Raw genomic sequence first — 21,560 nt, forward strand, 5'->3', positions numbered from 1 at the left:
TAACGGGAACCACCACCAGGAACCGGGAATAGTGGTCCACTATTGTCAGGGCATAGACGTAGCCCGACCGGCTTGGAGCCAATTTCACAGGGTCCAGAGCTACCAGCTCAAGAGGCTGCCTGGTGACAATGGGCCTCAAGGGTGTCTTCTGGCTGGTAAGTCCTTCCTTCTGAGGTTACATGGGCCGCAGTCCCTGCACCACTTCTCTATGGCCCCTCTCATACCGACCCAGTAGAACCGCTCTCTCAGTAGGAACTCCAGTTTCTTCCAACCCGAAGTGTCCTGCTCTGTTATGGTAGGCCTCCAGGACCATTGCTGCATCTAGTCTCGGGACCACTACCTGCCAGGTCAGCTCGTGCGTCCGGTGGTTGACAAGCCTTCTGCACAGTTTACCTTTGTAGAGGAATAGCCTGCTTTTTTTCTTCCATAACTGCTTGGCTTCCTCTAGAGCGTCCGGGCCAGGGCTAGCGCCTGCCTGGGTCAACAGGTCTTTCACCAGGCGAATTGCAGGGTCACTATCTTGCGTTTCAGCCCAGCCGTGGTGGGGTAAGGAGTTGAACATGACGGTGGTTAGGTCTTTGTCTCTTACCCGGTGAGAATACTGAGTGGCCCCATACCGGTGGAACGCAGGGAGCTCTACTTCCTCCAGCTCCTCCGAGTCTTCTTTCCCTTCGGGTAGGTGGGGCATTCTTGATAGGGCATCTGCGTTGGCGTTGGTCCTACCTGCCCGGTATTTGATTGTGAAGTCATAGTTCGATAGCCGGGCCATCCACTGCTGTTCCAGGGCACCAAGTCTTGCATTGTCCAGGTGTGTCAACGGGTTGTTGTCCGTGTACACGGTGAACTTTGCGGAGGCCAGGTAATGTTTAAACCGTTCTGTGACGGCCCACACCACTGCCAAGAATTCTAGCTTGAAGGAGCTGTAATTCTCCGGGTTTCTTTCAGTGGGCCTCAGCTTCCGACTGGCGTACGCGATCACCCTTTCTCTGCCCTGTTGGTTCTGTGACAGTACGGCTCCCAGCCCCACATTACTGTCGTCTGTGTGGAGGATAAAAGGCTGGTCATAATCTGGGTAGGCCAGGATCTCATCCCCCGTGAGGGCCATCTTCAACTGGCGGAAGGACTCCTCTTCCGGCTTGTCCCACTTGAAGGGTGGCTTGTGACTTCTGGATTTAGACTGACCTATCAGGAGGTCCTGCATTGGAGCTGCCATCTTTGTGAACCCGGGGATGAACCTTCGGTAGTAGCCTACCAACCCGAGGAATTGCCTCACTTCTTTGATGTTAGAGGGGCTTGGCCAGCTCTGGATTACTGTAACCTTGTCAGGGTCGGCGGCTACTCCCTCTGCACTCACCACGTGTCCTAGGTACTGTACCTTCGGCTTTAACAGATGGCACTTGGAGGGTTTCACTTTCATGCCAAAGCCTGCCATGGCCTCAAACACCTCAGCCAGGTGCTTTAGATGGTCCTCGTAAGTCTTCGAATAGACAATCACGTCATCCAGGTAGAGTAGGACCGTCTCAAAGTTTTGGTGCCCTAGACAGCATTCCATCAGCCTCTGGAAGGTCCCGGGTGCATTGCAGAGCCTGAATGGCATACAGTTGAATTCACTTAATCCCATCGGGGTGGTGAAGGCGGCATTCTCCTTGTCAGCCTCTGCCACAGGAACCTGCCAGTACCCGCTAGTAAGGTCCTACGTAGAGAAGAAATTAGCTGATTATAGTGCGGCCAAAGACTCCTCTATTCTAGGCCTCGGGTATGCGTCTTTATGGGTGATACGATTGACTTGTCTATAGTCCACGCACATTCTCATGGTACCGTCTTTCTCTTTTTTACCAGAACCAAGTGGGCTGCCCAGGGGTTACAGCTGTCTCTAATGACCCCGGATTCTTTAATTTCTCTCAGCATGCCCTTTGCGTTCTGATAGTGTGCGGGGGGTACAGGTCTGTATCTCTTTTATTGGTGGGTGGCTCCCCGTGGGGATGTGGTGTTCTACCCCTTTCACTCTGCCGAAGTCTAGCGGGTGCTTACTAAAGATTCTCTTGTACTCCTGAACCACCCGGTAGACTCCTTGTTTTTGGTGCAAGGGCTGTGGAGTCAGCACCCACGTGGAGTTTCTGGCACCAGTCCTCCTTGTGTTTCTGGGAGCCATTACCTTCCGCCTGGGGAGATGGAGGCAAGGGTTCCACGGCCCTGACAGCATTGTGTTCAACAGTATACAATTTGGCAAGTGTAGCGTACCGGGGCAAGTGTACTTCCCTTTCCCCGATGTTTAAGATCCGGACGGGCACCCTTCCATGGCGGACATCAACCACCCCCCAGGCTGTCAAAATTGTGGGCCTGCTGTCTGAGTACACTGGTTCTACCATGGCTTGGTAGTCTTTCCCTCTTAACCCGATTGCAGTCCGACACCAGATCATCATTTCACTTTTGGGAGGCATGGCAATGGGGAACGGGTCGCTCATCCTCACACTACCGATCTCACCACCAGACAGTTCTACCTGTTGCTGTCTCATCAGGGCTCTTATCTCCTTCTGGAGGACCCTCTGTTGGCTGGAGCTCACATTCATCGCCACCTGCTGCAAAATTACAATTACTTCTGAAAGAGACAATTTTCAATCACGTTAGTACCCAAGGTTATTTTAGGGTGACTTTCTCGACGATCAATGTCCACAATGATCACTCCCTGTGCCGGCAGTTCAACTTTACCAATCTTAACGGTCATCTCTCTGAACCCCACCTGCGGCACGGGCTGGCCATTGCTGGCGATGATGCTCAAGTCATTGTCTGGGTAGTGGGTTATGTCAGTGTCACTCCAATACTGCTTAAAAAGTACATAGGGGATGGTAGTTACTTGTGACCCGGTATCCAGCGGTACACTCATGGGGATACCGTCCAGCACTATGGGTAAAACTGTGCGTCCCCCCCCATGTATTCATCACGCCAATTAGACGGGCCTAATGACCTTATGCCTGGGGGTTGGCCCTCTGCCCCAGGTCAGACCCATTTAAAGTACAGTACCTGGCTACGTGTCCCGGCTGGCTGCAACGGCGGCAAATTGGCTGTCCATCCTCAGTGTAACAGTCGGTGGGCCTCCCTCTGAACGACAGGATCCTCCTCTGTCGACGCCACTGGACATCCTCCGGACTTGAAGCCAGCTTGATTGGTCCTGACGAGTCCATCTGTAATGACTGTACGGTCCTGGTCAATGCAGCAACACTCTTTGTTAGTTCTTGGACCTGGTGGTGCAGGTTTGCTGGCGGGGATGGGTTTAGAGCCTGCACATCAGCCCCCACAAGGTCTGCGGGGTAGGGCGCCGCCCCCTGGTGGTAAGTGATGGCAGGGCGCCGGGAAACTACAGCGCCACCTGGTGCGGGTTCTCGGAGCACCCGGATGGCCCTATCTTTGAACTGTGCAAAAGTCAAATCGGGGTTCTGTAGGGCCATGAGGCGCAGCTGGGTTCTGTGGGTGCTGGACAGCAGACCTTCTATGAACTGCTCAGTCAATAATTTATCTGTATCCTGCACGCTGCCAGGGTCAGCTTGCTTGATTGCTCCCAAGGCTTCCTGTAAATTTAGGCCATAATCTCTGATGCTATCTTGAGCTCGCTGCTTACATCCATAGAACCACATTTTGATTTCTGCTGAGGTACGGGTATCAAAGGTGTCCCGTAGATGGGTCAGAACCCCCCTTACAGTCCTTTTCTCCTCAGCTGTGCAAGACTTTACCTCCCGCTGGGCCGCACCAGTTAACTGCCCTATCAGTATGCTTACTTTCTGTTCTTCTGTCAGGGGATAAACTTTAAACAGGCTATACAGTCTTTCTTTAAAGTCACCCAAGGTATGCTACTCGCCGGCATACTGTGGCAGCCAGGCTGCTCCGGGGATATAGGGCATGGAAAACGGCATCACAAGCTGCAGCAGCTACGCTGGTGGTAGAGGGTCCCTCCGCGTCCGACATCTTCCTCCCCCCTAGTTAACCGTGGCCTACCTTCCGGCGATCCTCTTCTGTACGCCGTGGCTCCGCTCGCGATGCTCTGGGCGAGGACCTTGCGTCGCACGGTGATGACGCCGGCGTCCGCTGGATCTCTTTCCAGGACCTTGCGCAGCGTCTCAGCGTAGGGCGGGGCTATAGGTCTTGCGCATTTTTGACGTCCATGCCCCTCTTCTTCCCGCGCGGCGTCCCGAAGATGGCGCCCGATGGCGGGAAACTGCAACGGATGGCGGGAAATGGCCCGAATGGCGGGAAACTTCACCCAGGTATGTATAAAGTCTTTTTCAGGCACACAATACCCGTTTGTGGCGGGTTGGTCACAATCCTGCCGACTACGCCAAAAAGCTGACTCACCCCCTGGGCTGTGGGATACCCGGAACCGGGCTTCTGTACGACGCTGGGGGTAGTAGTGGCAACCCGATTCCGTGGCTCAGGATGGTCAGACCAAATGTTGTGGCAGTCTATTTATAGATTTGTGAATGTCCGACTACACCACCCGTGGATTGCGGTCAGGGATAACCGCCGCTGCAAGGCAGACCGCTGAGGCTGGTGTTGGTGTGCAGCACAGGGGTAGGATAACTCCCCACGGGAAGAGTGTAGCCTCAGGGCAGTGTAGGTGAATGCTGGGGGTGATAGTGCAGGCCACAATAGTAAGAGTTCAGAGTCCGCTTCAAACAGTCCAGGGTCTTTATTGTAGGTGTTATTAATGACCCAACAGTAGTACAGGTTAGGAATGGGCCTGGGTGTCTGAGAGCATTCGGGCGAGCCCCACTGGTCAGGGTGAGTGTGTAGGCCTACCGTTCTCTCTATGCTCTTTCTGACTATCCCCCTCTTTGTGGTGTAATAGCCCACGTCCCTGAGCTGGCCGTGTACTTCTCGCCTGTATGGCTTGCGACTCGGGCCTTGGGTACCTTTTGCTTTCTCCTCGCTGTACTGGTCCCTCTGTGTGGCGGAGCCTCCAGGCTTCTTAGGCCAAGGGACCTGCAATCCCTTGCGAGTTGGTTCTCTGCTGCTGGGCTTACAACCCTGACAGCTTCGGACTCCAATGTCCGGTTGTGTGATTCTCTCAGCCAGGAGCGGCTCTCATCGCCTCTGTCCCTGGCTTGCAGTTTCTCCTCTGCCTCACGGACTCCTCAGCTACAGCTGAACTGTCCCTTCTTCTCTGGGACTAGTCTCAGTCCTGAGCTAGGTCGTCCAGTTCTCTCTAACCCTACCCCCAGTTCCAGCTTTTATAGGGGCAGCCAGCTCCCCCTACTGGCCTAGGACAGGAGGTGCTGTATGCTAATTGTCCCTAACCAGGGAACCTCCCTCCTGCTCTCAGACACAGCCTTTAATATTTGTGGCATCCAGACCTGGGGTGACACATATACACACAACAAGCTTTATAGGAAAGTAATGTATATAACTGAAATTACGTGTAGAAGTGGGATTCCACTGATTCTGATCAGAAGGATGAGTGCTTTAATGCGGAAAGAGAGGTTAATTCCCCCACTGACTCAGTAAAAGCACATCCCATACATCGCAGGCGGATCATAGATACCCCTGTAGGTGCACAACAGAGAGATGTGTTGGAGGATTATAGTCAGCAAGAACTTAATGATCTTCATGATTGTTTTTCTCAAAAAGCCAATGAATCATTGATTACTTGGGAGGTAAGACTGTGGGAGATAGGGGCCCATGGAGTACAAGTGGATACAGTAGATGGTCCCAAGTTTGTGCAACTAAGTCATGATCCTGTAGTGAAGGAAGCGTTCTGTACACTGCGGATTCGGTTGCAACATTCGACTTGCAGTATACTGGATGTTGTGGCTATGGCATTACAGCCTAAAAATCCATCTGAAGCAGATTGGCCCCCTAATAAGAAGCCATGGTTTACATTAAAAGATTGTTCCCATAGGTTGAAGGAAGAGGTCATGAAAAAATGCTATTTCTGTAAGGACCTATGATGACTACATGGCAGTCCTAGTTAGTGTGTCTGTCAGAAATCGCATAATCAGGGCTGCTCCCCAGCTTATAAACATATAATGATGACCCTAATGGTAAACCAGACTGGGAAGACCATCTCCAACACCCTAGAGGCAATTCGGCAATTGGGTAATTTGGGAGATTGGGGCCCCAGGACTAGTGGTAATTTTGTTTCCGGAGAGCAGCGTAGAGAATCTAAAAACAATAACAATGGCTCCCGCATATCGCGCAAGGATATGTTTATTGCCTTGTTGAAAGATGAGGTTCCCAAAGAGGAAATTGATGGGATTGGTACTGACTAGTGATGAGCGTGCATGCTCGCTACTGCTCGGTGCTCCCCCGAGCATTTCACTGCTCGAGATGTGTGGCGCCCCTGAGGGTTCAGTCGCCACAGGGGTACTGCACCTCAGCTCGAAGTGTGGTATCTCCTCTTCCAGGTAAGGATGGAGCATTTCTCAGGACCCCACTTTACCACTCAACACTAAACCACTCCTGTCCAGTAGGGGGTCTAAATGCACCAGGGTGCTGCCCCAGCCCGGGATAGAGGAGATGGGGGGGGGAACCAAAGATGGGGGGAACCATGTAGTGGGTGAGGGTGGAGAACATACTTTTAGGAAACACTTATTCTTTCATATTTAATCTACGGCCATCTTAAGTTCAAGGTCTTTGATTGTGATATTCGTCTGTGATTGTGGTATTCGTCTGTGATTGTGGTCTTCTGCCAGAGTCCAGCAAAAGTCTGCAGCTGACTGAAGATACACGGTCCTCGTTCTCTGGCCTTGAGACGAGGAGCGGGTCTGAGTTAACCACTGTCTCTACCCGGTCAAGGTCCTGACCTAAGAAGGCCTGGAGGGGAGCAGGCAAAAGGATCCCAGGGGGGATACGGACGGAGCGGAGTGGCCACCTGTACTCTTTATTCTGGCCTAGTCAGAGGGATTCCTGCTGCAAGAGGGGTGACTGGCCCCCGATATCTGACTTTGTTACTTCACGTCTCAGTCAGAAAAGCCCGGAGGCTTAGTGGATCCCAGGGGGGATACGGACGGAGTGGCTTACGCCACCTGTATCTCTTACACTGCGTTTATCCAGTGGGACCCGGCCTTACACCTCGTTCTAACCACACACAGTCAGGAGAAGACTTAGTGGGAGAACTTACCAAGGAGAGGAACACACACCAGAGGGGTCTCGACAGGTGCTCCTGATCTACCTGGAAAGTGCTGGACCCACCATCCCGGTGGTCGCAGTACGCCGTGAGTAGCAGAGGGAAGCTTTTGCGGCTGAAGTTCATCTGAAAGTGAGTAAAAGCCCTGGATGACTTCACACACCGCCTCAGCCTGTTATTTCCTGCGCGGCACTGCACCCACCATTCCTTCTCACACTGCCCTGAGGCCTGCTCCGCCTGTGGGGAGCTGTCCCATCTTAGCAGCCCGTAACACCAGCCTCAGTGGACTGTAGCAGCGCTGGTGTCCATCACCGGAAACCGCAGGTGGCGTAGTCGAAATATCACTCTTACTTGAAAGGCCAATATTTTTATGTGACGGCCCTGGGCACGGAACGGTCCAGGCCACGACTGCCTCCCCCGCTACCCCTACACTGACCCGGCTCTGAGTAAACCCATATCCCAGGGAGGGCTGGAGCGTCGCAGATGCTCGGCGCTCGCCGAGTATTTCCGGGGGTTGCTTGGCGGGAACTCGGGTCTCCTCCCTGCATGTTTGGTGCTCTTTAGAGCGCCAAGCAACATGCAGGGATGGTCTGCCACACACTGTAATGCCGCAGCCATGTTGGTTGTGGCATTACAGTGATTGGCTGGCCGCACAGCGTCATCAGGTCTATATCAGACCTGGCGCCGCCATGCTCGTCACAGTCACTCCGGAATCAGACAGTGTAGGGAGAGCTGCTGCTAAGCTAGGGAGAGATTTGCTTGTTTCTAGTTAGTGTAGGTATGCCAGACTATATTAGAGACACATATTCATCTCAACTAACAGTCCTTCTGAGGACTAATCCAGCTGCAGAGATATCAGTGCTAGGCAGGCAGGCAGAGTATATAGCAGACTGCAGTGCACATAGCAAGAGGGTCCATTCCAGTTCTGTCTGCTGCTTTTCCAGATATTTCCAGAAAATAGCCCTAGGTATCGGGTCAGGAATATATATATTTTTATTTTAATCCTGATTATATACTTAAAAAGCAATCCAGAGAACACCATTTTTCATCGTCATTTGCTTGTTGGCACTGCAGAGTACAGCCAGGTCCTTTTCATATTACAGCGCTAAAAATGCAGCTATTTAAAACTGGTTTGTCCATCACACGGATCACATATAATTGCGCTCCAATTTGAGCCATTTGTAGTGAGCGTGGAAGATATTGTCGTCCATTTTAAATGGACAAGGCACGTGGCAAGAGACGGGGAACTGGACGTGATGGTGATGGTGCATGCAGAGGCCGAGGCCGTGGGCAAGCTGAAATTGTGCCACAACAAACACCCACTGCTTCTCGCTCGACCTTCCTGTCCCAATTAATAGGGGACCATAGAACACCACTATTGAACACAGAGCAGTGTGAAAAGGTTAGTGGTTGGATAGCAGATAATGCTTCCAGTCACTTAGCCACCACCACCACCACCACCCTGTCTTCCACACAGGTCAAGTCTCAGTAGCCGTGAGTCTGGACTGCATATTCCTCACCCTGATCCTCCCCTTCTTCCCACCATGCCGAGTGCCCAGAGACAACTGATCCCACACTTGGACACTCCGAAGAGCTGTTCACTTTTCCATTTATAGATTCGGGCCTCTTGCCTGGTCTACTTGAAGCGGGGCAAGAGAAGATCGCATTTAGCAATGCCCAAATATTTGAGCAGCCACGGTCATACGAAGGCGATGGTGGGAAAGTGTCACGAGAGGTGGACTATGAGACACAATTGCCAGAAAGTCAGGAGGAGGACCATTGTGCGGAGGTGGAAGACGAGGTGGTGGATGATATAGTAACTAACCCAACCTGGCAGGAGGACATGCAGAATGAGGACAGCAGCACACAGGGGGAGGAAGGAAGAGCACCCCAACAGGCATGAAGATGCACTGTGGTGGTCGCAAACAGAAGGCGAGAAAGAGTTCCCAGTAACACCAACTCGACGGACGTTGCCAGTGCAACTGTTAGGTCTTCTCGAGTCTAATTGATTTTTAAAGACTCTGCCGATAACCCCAAAAAGGCCATTTACACCACCTGCCAGGCCAGCATTAGGCCAGAATGATTAGGCACATGGCAGCAAAGCACCCGACTTTGTGGGCCGAACCCCAGGGTCCAGGAACAGTGTCTGCAGGTGACACCACTGCTTCTTCCGCTGTTTTGTGTGCAAGCCAATCCCCTGTCCATAGTGCATGCGAAGATGCCTCCTGCCCTGCACCTGTCGTTGCACAATCTCAAATAGCATCATCAGCAAGCACGTCCTTGTCCCAGCGCAGCATTCAGTTATCCATACCCCAGTCCTTGGAACGCAAGCGCAAATACGCAGACAACGCCCCATAGGCCACACTACTAAATTTCCACATTTTGCGACTGCTTGCGCTCGAAATGTTGCCTTCTAGGCTCGTGGAGACGGAAGCTTTCCGCGACCTGATGGCAGCGACCATCCCTCGGTACTCGGTCCCCAGCCGCCACTATTTCTCCTGATGTGCCGTCCCTGCATTACACAACCACGTGTCCCACAACATTAGCCATGCCCTCAACAATGCAGTTACAGGGAAAGTCCACCTAACCAGGGACACGTGTACAAGTGTTTGTGGTTAGGGACGGTACATCTCGCTGACGGCACACTGGGTTAACATAGTGGAAGCCCAGTCGGACCTTGGGACGGAACACATCCTCCCGATGCCGAGGATTGCAGGCCCTAGGTCAATCAGGGTTGCCCCCCACAGTCTACAGCTCCTGCACCTCATCCTTCTCCTCCTTTTCAGCCTCAATCTCCGAAATGACCACATCAGTCACAAGCTGGAAGCACTGCCTCAGCCAAGCGGGCTGTGCTGAAGCTAATATGCTTAGGTGGCAAACCGCACAATGCTGAAAAGTTGTGGACAGCTCTGAAAAAGCAAGCAGATCTGTGTCTGACACTACTGAACCTACAGTCAGGCATGGTCATGTGTGACAATGGCCGGAACCTGGTGGCGGCTCTGAGGTGAGGCGAGCTCACACATGTACCATGCCTGGCCCATGTGTTTAACCTCGTGGTTCATCGGTTTCTCAAAACCTACCCAGAGCTGCCGGATCTGCTCATCAAAGTACGCCGCCTGGGTGCCCATTTTAGAAAGTAAGGTACAGCTTCCGCTGCCCTTACCGTGCTTCAGCAGCGTTTGCAGCTTCCGGCTCATCGACTGGTGTGTGATGTCTCCACGCGTTGGAACTCTACACTGCAGATGTTGGAAAGAATTTGTTAGCAGAAGAGGGCAGTTGTTCACTACCAGCATCAACAAGGCTGTATTCAGTTCAGACTCCACACAAGACCTCAGGGGTGGACATGGATAGCAGACATCTGTACCATCCTCCAAAATTTTGAGGATTCCACCAAGATGGTGAGCGGTGATGACGCCATAATTAGCGTCACCATCCCGCTTCTCTGTCTGCTGAAACGCTCTCTGCTCAGAAGCAAAGAGGATGAATTGCAGGCGGAGCACAATGAGATGGAGCAAGGAACCATACAGGATGATTACACACAGTCCAGCCTCATCTCATCCCAACGGGGATTGGGTGACAATGAGCAAGAGAAGGAGGAGGAAGAACAGGAGCTAGTTTCTTGCGCTATAGACGGTACTACCTGCACAACTGTCATACCGTCAGTTCAGCGTGGATGTCCTGAGGACAGGGAAGAGGAGGAGGAGAGCATGATCAGTCATCCTCTTGGTGAGGACACGGAAGTCTTGCCTGTTAGCAGTCTGGCACGCATGGCTGAGTTTGTGTTACGCTGCCTTTCCCGTGACCCTTGCGTTCTCCAAATTTTGGGTGACAGTCATTACTGGTTGATGACACTTCTAGACCCACGCTACAAGGAAAACATTATATCTCTTATTCCTGAGGCGGACAGGTCTACAAAAATGGGGCAGTACCAGAAGGCCCTTGTTGTGGAACTATTAAAAAAAATTCCCTTTTGAAAACGCTGGCAGCAGAGGTCACAGTTCATTGGACAACCAAGGAGTACAGCCGAGAGAGACACAACTCCAATCCAGCAGAGGCAGGGGAACACTGTCAAAGTTCTGGGAGAGTTTTCTCAGCCCCTCCCATTGCACAGGCCCTGAGGTGCGGGTTACTCTCACAAGGAGTGCAAAGTTTGGGAAGATGCTGAGGGAGTACCTTGCCGACTGTACCAATGTCCTCCATGATTCCTCTGTGCCTTATAATTATTGGATATCCAAGCTGGACACGTGGAATGAACTGACTCTCTACGCCTTGGAGGTCCTGGCCTGCCTGGCCGCTAGCATTTTATCAGAGAGGGTTTTTAGTGCCGCTGGTGAAATTACAACTGATAAGAGCATCCACCTGTCAACTGTAAAAGCTGACAGGCTGACTCTTATAAAAATGAACAAGGGCTGGATTGGGCCAGACTTCTTAACACCACCATGATAGCAGCGTAACATAAACTTAAATCCAGTGTCTTTTTTTGGGAGGTGTATTCCCATGCATCTTTTCACAGCCACACATGGGTATACGCTTCCTGATTTTGGATATTTGCTTCTGGTCTTCAATATGTTCATTTATACCCCCCAGGGGTAAATGTTTGTCAGCCCATACGCTTAGTGCATGGGCATTACAAGTATAGGAGACCCGCTCCTTTCTAATGGGAACATTTTTTTATGAGGCCCTCCTCCACATCTTTTCCAAGGTGCATTGGAGTGCCTCCAAATTTTTGGCGCCCTTGCATTCACTGCATAGGCCAACACAATGGGAGACCCACTTCCTATTAATAGGAACATTGTTTTCAGGAGGCCCTCTAACCTCCACGTCTCTTCCAAGGGACATTGGAGTGCCTCCCAATGTTTGGCAGCCCTTGCATTCACTGCATAGGCAAACAGCATGGGAGACCCACTTTCTAATAATGGGAACATTGTTTTCAGGAGGTCCTCCTCTAAGTCTCTTCAAAGGGGTACTGGGGTGCGTCCAAATTTTGTGCAGCCCTGCCACTCACTGCATACGCAATAATAGTATAGGAGACCCACTCTTTAGTAATGGGAACAACAAAGCACAGCCGGCTGATGGCTCTCTAAGAATGGTGAGGGCTGACTGCTGGCCCTTTAAGAATAGAAAAGGCCGCCTGATAACCCTATAAAAATAGGCTTTGTGACTTTCAGAGTGCCTCCTTCATAAATGAAACAGGATGTGTCTGATGTGTCACACACCACATGGCCAGATAAGGTTGTAAAATATTAAAATTACATCTCCCGGTGAATGCATTTGTCACGGTTGAATGCAAAAAGGCATCAAAAACGCTGGTGTGGAGGAGTATTTTTGGTTTTGGTTATTTATTTTGCCTTATATACAAGTCATTACCCTGTAAAGGATGTTCCTTAACATATTTCCCAGGAAAATCCATTTTGGTTTAGTTTTTGTATGTTTTATTGTGAGTTCGTAAAAGTGGCGTAATACCTCTGACAACGTTGTTCACAGCAGTGACCTGGGAGTCAGAAATGCTTTCAGGGGTCTTCCCCATGCTGTTCCCATGTCATTTGAGCACTGTTCCCATCGATTTGGGCAATTTTTAGGCCTCTGCAGACCTCCGGGGGGAGCCGCCTGAAAAATGTTCGAATTTTTCATAGACTTACATTGGGCTCATTGCTCGGGTCGAGCATTCCAATTTGCTCGACTCGAGCATTTTAGTGCTCGCCCATCACTAGTACTGATGAAATGTGGAAATTATACCAAAAGCGAGGGCTTCATAAGAAATCAGGAAGTTTACAAAATAAAAAGGTGACAGTGGAAGATTCTGGATCCCCACAGCGTGGGCGTAGTTGGACACGGAGAGAGCGGGAGGGCCCACTCCGACTTCGTCCCCAGTGAAACCCACAGCGCCGGGGTTTGAGGATCTTTACGCTGAAGTAAAATTGCTGTTGCAGGAGGTCAAAACACAGCGACAGGAGTTGACTTTTTCTCCCAGAGAGGTTTCCCAGTCAGAGGGAGACACAAGTGATTGACTTCTTGGCCGAGCCCTCCACATAGATAGACGCCCTCATGTAAATTTGGTCATTAATTGGCAAAATAAGAATAGGGGCTCACAACAATAAATGTTATTAATCTTAACCAATCACAGTATATAAACTAAAGGGAAGACATTTTAAAATTATATATTTATTAAGGTATAAAGTTAAAAACATACCAAACAATTGTGCAAAAAAACAAAACAACCCTGACTCACAGGCTAACAGACTAAACATTGTATACTAATTACCAATCAAACAGAAAAAAACCCAACCAATAACCTAGGTTATAATCATGGTTCAGCTTCCCATCTACTGTTAGTAGTTATATTGTCCGAGGTCAGCCTATACTCTCCTAGGTATACCTAAACAAGTAGTATATTGGTTAGATGATTTCAGTATGACATATCTATAACCATCCACTCAAAGGAAGATGCCTAGTACCCAATTTCAACTATAACCATCCTTTCAGATGAAAAATGCTTAATGCCCGACGCGTTTCACCACCAACTGTCGTAGCGGCTCTTCAGGGGCAACACAAGTTAACAAGCCAATATATGGTTATGTATAACACATTACAGATAACAGTTTCTGTCTACTCCACTGAGAAATCAACAAATAAATCTTCTTCTAGTGTCTCTCTTGCTGTAGCTTTTATTTAGAGATTCATCTAGTATTCCCCATGACCTATAGAGGTTGCTATTCCATCATCATTTATAAACACTCATCAGATCAGAGCCAAATACTCCTTTTGATGACATAGACCTAAGTCTGTCCCACTCCATATGCTGGAAAATATACAGCAAAGATGTGTGGGGGAAAGAACTGTGGCAAGATGTTTGGGCAATTGTGCAAAGAATTAAAGTGACTGTATTTCACGTTGACGTCCATTGTGCTTCAGATAACCTGGAAAGACTCTTCAATTCAATAGCGGATGAACATTCCAAAATATCAGTTGCTGATGCCAGTGAGGAGCCTGACTCAGCTGAAAAGCAACTTGGATTGGCTCAATGGGCACATCAGAAATGTGGGCATCTTGTAGAAAAAGCTACTTATGAATGGGCACAAACCAGAGGAGTGCCCCTCAGGTTACATGTAATTAAGGAAACAATTATGAAATGGCCAGTGTGTCAACATTCACAACAGAGACCTATTCCCCATGTGGTTAGGGGCCATATAGCCCGAGGCAAATTGCCTGGACAAATTTGGCAGGTAGATTATATTGGTCCCCTTCCACAAGATGGAGGATGTGTGTATGTATGCACGGCTGTGGATACATACTCAGGGTACATGATGGCTTGTCCGTGTAAAGCGGCCAATGCCAACAGTACGATCAAAACAATGGAAACCATAGTATTATACTACGGAATTCCGTAACAAATTCAGAGTGACAATGGTAGTCACTTCAGGAACAAGAAGGTTGCAGAATTTTGCTCAGAACATAACATTGAGTGAATCTTTCATATCCCATATTATCCCCAAGCTGCAGGATTGGTAGAGCAGATGAATGGGTTATTCAAAGAACAATTAAAGAAATTGGGAGATGGAACTTACAAAGGGTGGAGAAAACATTTAAATGAAGCCCTTAACATTCTTAACAGGCCAATTGGAGAACAGGAAACACTATTAATGAGGATGATTACCCCCAATTTACAGATAATGCCCTTAAAAGCTTCTACCACAGAACAGACAGTTCTCTATTGGGAATTGGAGACGGGAGCACTAGGACCCTATAGGGCTACTCCACAAGCTGCAGGATTAGATCTACAATCCCATGAGGAAATCAGATTGGAACAGGAGTTATAAAGGCAATCAGAACTGCTATAGGATTACAAATGCCTCCTGAACATTTTGGTCTTATAGCTCCAAGGTCAGATTTAGCCTTAAAGGGAATTCAGGTGATGGGAGGAGTGATAGATCAGGACTATCAAAGTGAAATTAAGGTACTCCTGCTGAATAGTGGGGATAGTGACTGGTTGATTCAAAAAGGAGACAGGGTAGCTCAATTGTTGATTTTATCCATCCAGAAAATGAAGGTGATCAAGGGAACAGCCCCCACAGTAATAACTGTCAGAGGAGATAAAGATTTTGGTTCCAGTCATTCTTTAAATGATGGTGCAAAAACATGGGTAAAACAAGCTGGGGATAAAGGTCCCCCAGAGCCTGCAGAGGTGATTGCTAGAGGGGCAGGTAATGTGTTAATAGTGATGAAGCCAGGACAGGAAAAATGGGAACATATTCCAGCAGACAGGTGTTATCTCAGAGAATAATAAATCTGCTCTTTCTTTTTAGTGTCCAATTCAAATATGGAGATGGTGGCTGATCGGTGTTACAGGCATGGTCCTTTCGGTCTCTGTCTCTACCCAACCGTAGTATCAACAAAGAGAAGAAGTGCCAGTCAAAGAAAATGTGGCATTGTGTAAAATTAAACAGAACCTATGGAGTTACTTGGCACAATTGATGAACATGAGCCATTTTTGTATGACAAAAACTGCTACCGCTACCAATATACTGGAGAATTGTATGGTAGCTATACCAACTCCCTTACAACTGTGGACAAACTCAATAGGGGGGTTTGTCCAAGATGAGGAGATTGAAGGAGATGTGATCCAAAATGATACATATAACCTGTATTACGCTTGTATAAACTGTACTGGAGAGGACTTCCTTACTGAAGACATGATAACTATAAAGACTCAAAATAATGCATCTGCTGAGTTATGTTATCAAATGACTTGTAATCAAAATAAAATAGGTAAAAATAGAAGGTAACAAAAGGCACAATGAACATAATATCATGTGCGGTTCACGTTCAGATAAAAATTTCAAGAGAATGAGGTAGCGAAAAACATGAAGTGCAACAAAACAGTAATCTCTCTCTCACATATACAACATGTAAAATTGCCCAAGGGGTGGATGTTTTCTTGTGGGAATACAACTTTTAATTATATTTCAGCTAACATAATAGGTGGGCCATGTGTTATTTCTAGATTAGCCCTAATGATGTATCCTTTGTTTCCATCCCATAAAGCTAAACGTCCAAAGAGGGGATTTTCCTGTTTAGCTGAAGATTGTAAGTATAATGTAAAAATATTTAGATTTGAGAGTCCTCAATGGTTGATACCTTTTAATGGCTAACTGAAAAGATGGTAACAAATTGCAAGCTTTCGAGACTACTCAGGCCTCTTCATCAGGCATAGTATACCACAAAATCTGAAGAGTCACATATTTATACACAATAAGACATACAAAAAATGCAATAGGTAAGACAGGTGATGAAAAGCAGAGTTATTATGGAAGAGATAAACAGATCTGGCTATAAATATTTTAGCAGTTAATAGATAAAGAGTGTGAAGGTTTTATTGTCCTGTGATTAGGTCCAGTGTTATGATGGCCTCACAAGTCTGAGGAGTAAATTCCTTAGTTGATGTTGAATGACAAATCCATGCGACACATTCATTCCTGTTCTGAAAGTGTTAAAGGTCACCATCAGTTTATATTCATGAAGGAAGCAAACAGACAACTGATGGACACACGCTACTACAAAAAACTGGAGTCTGACCCTACACAGGACTATAAGGAACTAAACAAGTTGGTATCTTGTTTGCCTGACGAATGACCTGATACCAGAGAGTCCAAGAATAGGGACATTCTATATGCTCCCCAAAATCCACAAATTTGGAAATTCAGGAAGACCAGTTATTTCATGTGTGGGCACCCTTACTGAGCAAGTTTCTGGACTGGTAAAGAGTACACCCAGCTACATTCGGGACATGACAGACCTACTGAATAAACTAGCAGCAATAGGTCCTCTACCAGAAGGAACCATCCTGACCACCATGGATGTGGAATCTTTGTATTCTAATATCCCACACAAGGATGGATTAAATGCCTGCAAAATCTTCATAGAAAATACAGGAATTGTTGCTGATTCTGTGGTCAAACTTACAGAATTCATCCTCACCCACAATTACTTTGAATTTGATAACAACATATATCTACAGGAAATGAAAGGCTAAAGAACCAAATCAATAAACAGGGTTGAAGTACATAAAATCCATATGGACCCATGTTATTGCATGCAGGACTTTAAGTCAGAACGGACCATCATATAAATATACTAGGAGGTCCCTGCTGAGCAGAGAAAAAAAGATGGCCACTAGAGTTCGTACAAATTCATAAAAATATCTTTATTGAAAATATAAATACCACATCAAAACAATTTGTATGTATGCACAAACAGACCACATCATGTGGACACAATGCTGGAGACCAAAACTATTGGATTAAAAGTTACACCATAAAAACCATGTGACACAGCGGCCACAATTGGTGAGCCTACGTATAGTAGATGATTAAGGGGAGGTAATGAAAAAAATAAATGTTGCATGTAAATTTGTCAATAAAATATAGAGTATTTCATCCTCCCAATTTGTTTAAATCTAATTATGACATCCAGAATACTTATAAATTATGGTTATTAAAGAAAATACCCCATATTCAAATGAATGGCATTGCTCAAACATATACCTGGATAGTCACTTGGCCACCAAACGAACCGCTGTTGGCGTCACCCCGACGCACGTTTCGGTAAGAACCTTTTTCAAGGGGTATTCATGCATACTGATCACCCACCCTAATATACCCCGTGACAATTAGTGAAGTGTGCACATGCTATACCGCCATACCGGAAGTATCCAGCGGCGCGCACAGGCCAATCACCTGACTTCCTACAGACGCATCCCAGTCACCATGGAGAGGCGTCACATGATCCAGTCACACGATCGGAAGTACCGCCCCCGTCGTCAGGGACGCCATCCCCGCTACATGCCTGGCCATGGAGTGACGCGGCCCCACCGCCGCAACCGTGGCGCACAGCGGCGTCGGCATCAGCAAGATGTCGAAAGCCGATGAGCGCATCGGAGCAACGGATCGACCGCATACCGGCGAGGCAGCAGCAGTATGTATCAAGAGTGGTCCCAGAGATCATATACTCGGAAACCAAAGTCTGCAATATTTCACAACTAACAAAATGGCAGTACTGTATATTTATATCTATGTATATAGAGTACACTGAGGAGGTGTACCCACCTAAAACACATATGTACCAATTATATACCATCTCTCATCACATGATTTGACATAAGAAAAAAAGGGGGTACCCTATAACCACCATCGCCTCAGGACGAAGAAAATACCACATAGAGATACCACTAAGAAATATAGCATTATTCTGGACCCACCATTCAATAGCAAAAAATCCTCATTAAGATCACCTCAATCCATAGCCATGTATAACAACATTTCCATATTTACACACATATGGATACATATACAAGAATATAATATTTCATATTTAAGTATTCTTACATATGTATTCTTACTCCGAGACCATCTGGTGCGGAGTCACTATGAGGGTGAACCTCGACAAACCTTCTTAGATGGAGTGGGTGGGGGACGGCGTGGCTGCAGTCCATATGGTCACTGTGTCGCCTGACCCAACATCGACCGTTGTACGGATTTTTGTGATTCGGACGGTACAAGATTTAAGATCAATAAATACATCACTTGTCAAACATGATATGTGATATACCATGCATCTTGTCCGTGTGGGCTTATCTACATAGGTATGACTACACACCAATTTAAAACACGGGTAAGAGAGCATGTGTTGGGGATTGAGGCGGCACTTGGCCATGTGGATGCATCCACGCTTAAAACCATCCCACGCCACTTTAAGTTATATCACAATTGTGATTCTACTGGATTGAGAATAAAAGGCGTTGATAGTATTTTGGTGGGTATTCGTGGTGGACCCGTTTCACAGAAACTGGCTCAATTGGAATCCAAATGGATTTGGGCGTTCAAAACCCTGCACCCCAAGGGGCTTAATGAGAACGTTAGTTTCGTCCCATTTTTGTAATCTCCATACTGTATGTGATGCCCAGGTATATCTTGACCAATATTAATAATATCAGTTTTATTTATTCTTTGTGTGATTATTTGTGTTTTAATTTCATGCATATTGACTTCCCATCAGATTGGTTGCGATACCTCTGATCCACTATCGGCCTGCAATATCTATGATGACAGTACTCATTTGGACTCACCAGTTCCAATTACTTCAACAACTATTACCAAGCAATGATCTGTATGGACCCTAGAGTTTTATAGGTGGAAGAATTGTAGGAGTGATCCGTAAAGAAATAAAGAAGAGTATAATATGTAAATAATATCTATCAAAAAAATATGTAAGAATACTTAAATATGAAATATTATATTCTTGTATATGTATCCATATGTGTGTAAATATGGAAATGTTGTTATACATTGCTATGGATTGATGTGATCTTAATGAGGATTTTTTGCTATTGAATGGTGGGTCCAGAATAATGCTATATTTCTTAGTGGTATCTCTATGTGGTATTTTCTTCGTCCTGAGGCGATGGTGGTTATAGGGTACCCCCTTTTTTTTTTATGTCAAATCATGTGATGAGAGATGGTATATAATTGGTACATATGTTTTATAGGTGGGTACACCTCCTCAGTGTACTCTATATACATAGATATAAATATACAGTACTGCCATTTTGTTAGTTGTGAAATATTGCAGACTTTGGTTTCCGAGTATATGATCTCTGGGACCACCCTTGATACATACCGCTGCTGCATCGCCGGTACGCGGTCGCTCTGTTGCGCTCATTGGCTTTCGACATCTTGCTGATGCCGACGCCGCTGTGCGCCACGGTTGCGGCGGTGGGGCCGCGTCACTCCATGAGCAGGTATGTAGCGGGGATGGCGTCCCTGACGACGAGGCGGTACTTCCGATCGCGTGACTGTGGATCATGTGACGCCTCTCCATGGTGACTGGGATGCGTCTGTAGGAAGTCAGGTGATTGGCCTGTGCGCGCCGCTGGATACTTCCGGTATGGCGGTATAGCATGTGCACACTTCACTAATTGTCACAGGGTATATTAGGGTGGGTGATCAGTATGCATGAATACCCCTTGAAAAAGGTTCTTACCGAAACGTGCGTCGGGGTGACGCCAACAGCGGTTCGTTTGGTGGCCAAGTGACTATCTAGGTATATGTTTGAGCAATGCCATTCATTTGAATATGGGGTATGTTCTTTAATAACCATAATTTATAAGTATTCTGGATGTCATAATTAGATTTAAACAAATTGGGAGGATGAAATACTCTATATTTTATTGACAAATTTACATGCAACATTTATATATTGGAGATAAAATGTATATATTTTTTTCATTACCTCCCCTTAATCATCTACTATACGTAGGCTCACCAATTGTGGCCGCTGTGTCACATGGTTTTTATGGTGTAACTTTTTAATCCAATAGTTTTGGTCTCCAGCATTGTGTCCACATGATGTGGTCTGTTTGTGCATCGATACGAATTGTTTTGATGTGGTATTTATATTTTCAATAAAGATATTTTTATGAATTTGTACGAACTCTAGTGGCCATCTTTTTTTCTCTGCTTAGCAGGGACCTCCTAGTATATATCTACAGGAAACTGGTACAGCGATGGGAAGTAAAATGGCTCCACAGTACGCAAATCTTTTCATGGCCAAGCTTGAAAGTGACTTTTTGTCCTCATGTCCCATCAGGACTCTGGCCTACTATCGTTTCATTGACGATATTTTAATCATCTGGACGGGGTCTGAGCAACAACTGAAGACGTTCCATGAACACTTTAATTAATTTCATCCCACCATCAACCTAACACTCAACTACTCCTGTACTGAAATTAACTTTTTGGACACCACCATCAAGCTAGAGAACAATGAAATAGAGACATCCTTGAACCAATCGACCGTCCTACATACCTTAAATGGGACAGTTTCCATCCAAAACACATAAAAAACTCTATTGCTTACAGCCAAGCCATCAGATACAATCGGATATGTTCCAACCAGATGGATAGAGACAAACACCTTGATGGCCTCAGAAAGACCTTTTTGAAACAGGGCTACCATCAAAGAACAATTGAGAACCAGATTACAAGAGCCACCAGAATATCAAGGAATCATCTCCTACATTACCAAACCAAACAAGAAAGCAGCCGGTTGCCTCTAGTAATCACCTACAATCCAAATCTGGAGGCGCTAAGGAGAGCTGCACGGAAACTATAACCTTTACTACAAAAAGATGCCCGATTACAATCCATATTTCCAGACCCCCCACTTCTGTGTTTCAGGCAACCCCCCAAATCTAAGAAGCATCATTGTCAGAAGCTCCCTGTCATCTCCTCCAGCTACAGGTACCTTTCCTTGCAACCAGAAAAAATATAAAACCTGTCCGTTTATAACGACCACAGACAAGATAAAGATTCCCAATTCACATCAGGACTATAAGATCCCAGGCACGTTCAGCTGTATCACATCTAATGTAGTGTACTTAATTATATGT

At 47.0% G+C, this 21,560-nt stretch overlaps 1 long non-coding RNA gene across 1 annotated transcript in view; it reads left to right on the plus strand.

Annotated features, from left to right (window-relative positions):
- The window catches only part of LOC141214455 (uncharacterized), a 32,885-nt gene extending 16,669 nt beyond the window's left edge, over positions 1–16,216 (plus strand). The window contains exon 3 of the long non-coding RNA XR_012283678.1: positions 15,421–16,216. This is a non-coding gene — a long non-coding RNA (uncharacterized lncRNA). The remainder of the gene's footprint in view (positions 1–15,420) is intronic.
- The last annotated feature ends 5,344 nt before the right edge of the window (positions 16,217–21,560 follow it).

Source organism: Phyllobates terribilis, unplaced genomic scaffold (assembly GCF_046119375.1).
Source record: "Phyllobates terribilis strain yellow unplaced genomic scaffold, ASM4611937v1 Scaffold_222__1_contigs__length_3263388, whole genome shotgun sequence".
NCBI lineage: Eukaryota > Metazoa > Chordata > Amphibia > Anura > Dendrobatidae > Phyllobates > Phyllobates terribilis.